Source organism: Ascaphus truei, unplaced genomic scaffold (assembly GCF_040206685.1).
Source record: "Ascaphus truei isolate aAscTru1 unplaced genomic scaffold, aAscTru1.hap1 HAP1_SCAFFOLD_206, whole genome shotgun sequence".
Classification (NCBI taxonomy): Eukaryota; Metazoa; Chordata; class Amphibia; order Anura; family Ascaphidae; genus Ascaphus; species Ascaphus truei.
The window spans coordinates 311,204-315,723 of NW_027454968.1; positions in this window are offsets into that span (position 1 = coordinate 311,204).

Sequence of the window (4,520 nt, forward strand, 5' to 3'; positions counted from 1 at the left end):
AGTTATGTGCCTGGTGGGGGGGGGGAGGGAGGGTATAGTTATGTGCCTGGTGGGGGGGGGGGGGGAGGGCTGTATAGTTATGTGCCTGGTGGGGGGGGGGAGGGAGGGTATAGTTATGTGCCTGGTGGGGGGGGAGGGAGGGTATAGTTATGTGCCTGGTGGGGGGGGGGGAGGGAGGGTATAGTTATGTGCCTGGTGGGGGGGGGGAGGGAGGGAGAGTTATGTGCCTGGTGGGGGGGGGGAGGGAGGGTATAGTTATGTGCCTGGTGGGGGGGGGGGAGGGAGTGGTATAGTTATGTGCCTGGTGGGGGGGGAGGGAGGGTATAGTTATGTGCCTGGTGGGGGGGGGGAGGGAGGTATAGTTATGTGCCTGGTGGGGGGGGGGGAGGGAGGGTATAGTTATGTGCCTGGTGGGGGGGGGGGAGGGAGGGTATAGTTATGTGCCTGGTGGGGGGGGGAGGGAGGGTATAGTTATGTGCCTGGTGGGGGGGGGGGAGGGTATAGTTATGTGCCTGGTGGGGGGGGGGAGGGAGGGTATAGTTATGTGCCTGGTGGGGGGGGGGAGGGAGGGTATAGTTATGTGCCTGGTGGGGGGGGGGGAGGGAGGGTATAGTTATGTGCCTGGTGGGGGGGGGGAGGGAGGGTATAGTTATGTGCCTGGTGGGGGGGGGAGGGAGGGTATAGTTATGTGCCTGGTGGGGGGGGGGAGGGAGGGTATAGTTATGTGCCTGGTGGGGGGGGGGAGGGAGGGTATAGTTATGTGCCTGGTGGGGGGGGGGAGGAGGGAGGGTATAGTTATGTGCCTGGTGGGGGGGGGAGGAGGGTATAGTTATGTGCCTGGTGGGGGGGGGGGAGGGAGGGTATAGTTATGTGCCTGGTGGGGGGGGGGAGGAGGGTATAGTTATGTGCCTGGTGGGGGGGGGGAGGGAGGGTATAGTTATGTGCCTGGTGGGGGGGGGAGGGAGGGTATAGTTATGTGCCTGGTGGGGGGGGGGGAGGGAGGGAGGGTATAGTTATGTGCCTGGTGGGGGGGGGAGGGAGGGTATAGTTATGTGCCTGGTGGGGGGGGGAGGAGGGAGGGTATAGTTATGTGCCTGGTGGGGGGGGGGAGGGAGGGAGGGTATAGTTATGTGCCTGTGGTGGGGGGGGAGGGAGGGAGGGTATAGTTATGTGCCTGGTGGGGGGGGGAGGGAGGGTATAGTTATGTGCCTGGTGGGGGGGGGAGGGAGGGAGGGTATAGTTATGTGCCTGGTGGGGGGGGGAGGGAGGGAGGGTATAGTTATGTGCCTGGTGGGGGGGGGAGGGAGGGAGGGTATAGTTATGTGCCTGGTGGGGGGGGGGGAGGGAGGGAGGGTATAGTTATGTGCCTGGTGGGGGGGGGGGGAGGGAGGGTATAGTTATGTGCCTGGTGGGGGGGGGGAGGGAGGGAGGGTATAGTTATGTGCCTGGTGGGGGGGGGGAGGGAGGGTATAGTTATGTGCCTGGTGGGGGGGGGAGGGAGGGGGGGTATAGTTATGTGCCTGGTGGTGGGGGGGGGGAGGGAGGGTATAGTTATGTGCCTGGTGGGGGGGGGGGAGGGAGGGAGGGTATAGTTATGTGCCTGGTGGGGGGGGGGAGGGAGGGAGGGTATAGTTATGTGCCTGGTGGGGGGGGGGGGGGGGAGGGAGGGTATAGTTATGTGCCTGGTGGGGGGGGGGAGGGAGGGAGGGTATAGTTATGTGCCTGGTGGGGGGGGGAGGGAGGGAGGGTATAGTTATGTGCCTGGTGGGGGGGGGAGGGAGGGTATAGTTATGTGCCTGGTGGGGGGGGGGGGAGGGAGGGAGGGTATAGTTATGTGCCTGGTGGGGGGGGGGGAGGGAGGGTATAGTTATGTGCCTGGTGGGGGGGGGGGAGGGAGGGAGGGTATAGTTATGTGCCTGGTGGGGGGGGGGGAGGGAGGGAGGGTATAGTTATGTGCCTGGTGGGGGGGGGAGGGAGGGAGGGTATAGTTATGTGCCTGGTGGGGGGGGGAGGGAGGGAGGGTATAGTTATGTGCCTGGTGGGGGGGGGAGGGAGGGAGGGTATAGTTATGTGCCTGGTGGGGGGGGGGAGGGAGGGTATAGTTATGTGCCTGGTGGGGGGGGGGAGGGAGGGAGGGTATAGTTATGTGCCTGGTGGGGGGGGGGGAGGGAGGGAGGGTATAGTTATATGCCTGGTGGGGGGGGAGGGAGGGAGGGTATAGTTATGTGCCTGGTGGGGGGGGGAGGGAGGGAGGGTATAGTTATGTGCCTGGTGGGGAGGGGGAGGGAGGGAGGGTATAGTTATGTGCCTGGTGGGGGGGGGGAGGGAGGGAGGGTATAGTTATGTGCCTGGTGGGGGGGGGGGGAGGGAGGGAGGGTATAGTTATGTGCCTGGTGGGGGGGGGGGGAGGGAGGGTATAGTTATGTGCCTGGTGGGGGGGGGGAGGGAGGGTATAGTTATGTGCCTGGTGGGGGGGGGAGGGAGGGTATAGTTATGTGCCTGGTGGGGGGGGGGGGAGGGAGGGTATAGTTATGTGCCTGGTGGGGGGGGGGGAGGGAGGGTATAGTTATGTGCCTGGTGGGGGGGGGGAGGGAGGGTATAGTTATGTGCCTGGTGGGGGGGGGGGAGGGAGGGTATAGTTATGTGCCTGGTGGGGGGGGGGAGGGAGGGTATAGTTATGTGCCTGGTGGTTATAGTTATGTGCCTGGTGGGGGGGGGGGGAGGGAGGGTATAGTTATGTGCCTGGTGGGGGGGGGGAGGGTATAGTTATGTGCCTGGTGGGGGGGGGGAGGGAGGGTATAGTTATGTGCCTGGTGGGGGGGGGGGATTGAGGGTATAGTTTTGTGCCTGGTGGGGGGGGGGAGGGAGGGTATAGTTATGTGCCTGGTGGGGGGGGGAGGGAGGGTATAGTTATGTGCCTGGTGGGGGGGGGAGGGAGGGTATAGTTATGTGCCTGGTGGGGGGGGGGAGGGAGGGTATAGTAATGTGCCTGGTGGGGGGGGGAGGGAGGGTATAGTTATGTGCCTGGTGGGGGGGGGGAGGGAGGGTATAGTTATGTGCCTGGTGGGGGGGGAGGGAGGGTATAGTTATGTGCCTGGTGGGGGGGGGAGGGAGGGTATAGTTATGTGCCTGGTGGGGGGGGAGGGAGGGTATAGTTATGTGCCTGGTGGGGGGGGGGGAGGGAGGGTATAGTTATGTGCCTGGTGGGGGGGGGGGGGGAGGGTATAGTTATGTGCCTGGTGGGGGGGGGAGGGAGGGTATAGTTATGTGCCTGGTGGGGGGGGGGGAGGGTATAGTTATGTGCCTGGTGGGGGGGGGGGGGAGGGAGGGTATAGTTATGTGCCTGGTGGGGGGGGGGAGGGAGGGCAGAGTTATGTGCCTGGTGGGGGGGGGGAGGGAGGGTATAGTTATGTGCCTGGTGGGGGGGGGGGAGGGAGGGTATAGTTATGTGCCTGGTGGGGGGGGGAGGGAGGGTATAGTTATGTGCCTGGTGGGGGGGGGGGAGGGTATAGTTATGTGCCTGGTGGGGGGGGGGAAGGGAGGGTATAGTTATGTGCCTGGTGGGGGGGGGGAGGGAGGGTATAGTTATGTGCCTGGTGGGGGGGGGGGGGGAGGGTATAGTTATGTGCCTGGTGGGGGGGGGAGGGAGGGTATAGTTATGTGCCTGGTGGGGGGGGGAGGGAGGGTATAGTTATGTGCCTGGTGGGGGGGGGGGGGAGGGAGGGTATAGTTATGTGCCTGGTGGGGGGGGGGAGGGAGGGTATAGTTATGTGCCTGGTGGGGGGGGGCGAGGGAGGGTATAGTTATGTGCCTGGTGGGGGGGGGAGGGAGGGTATAGTTATGTGCCTGGTGGGGGGGGGGAGGGAGGGTATAGTTATGTGCCTGTTGGGGGGGGGAGGGAGGGTATAGTTATGTGCCTGGTGGGGGGGGGGAGGGAGGGTATAATTTTGTGCCTGGTGGGGGGAGGAGGGAGGGTATAGTTATGTGCCTGGTGGGGGGGGGGGGAGGGAGGGAGGGTATAGTTATGTGCCTGGTGGGGGGGGGGAGGGAGGGTATAGTTATGTGCCTGGTGGGGGGGGAGGGAGGGTATAGTTATGTGCCTGGTGGGGGGGGGGAGGGAGGGAGGGTATAGTTATGTGCCTGGTGGGGGGTGGAGGGAGGGAGGTATAGTTATGTGCCTGGTGGGGGGGGGAGGGAGGGTATAGTTATGTGCCTGGTGGGGGGGGGAGGGAGGGAGGGTATAGTTATGTGCCTGGTGGGGGGGGGAGGGAGGGAGGGTATAGTTATGTGCCTGGTGGGGGGGGGAGGGAGGGAGGGTATAGTTATGTGCCTGGTGGGGGGGGGGGGAGGGAGGGAGGGTATAGTTATGTGCCTGGTGGGGGGGGGGGGGAGGGAGGGTATAGTTATGTGCCTGGTGGGGGGGGGAGGAGGGAGGGTATAGTTATGTGCCTGGTGGGGGGGGGAGGGAGGGTATAGTTATGTGCCTGGTGGGGGGGGGAGGGAGGGGGGGTATAGTTATG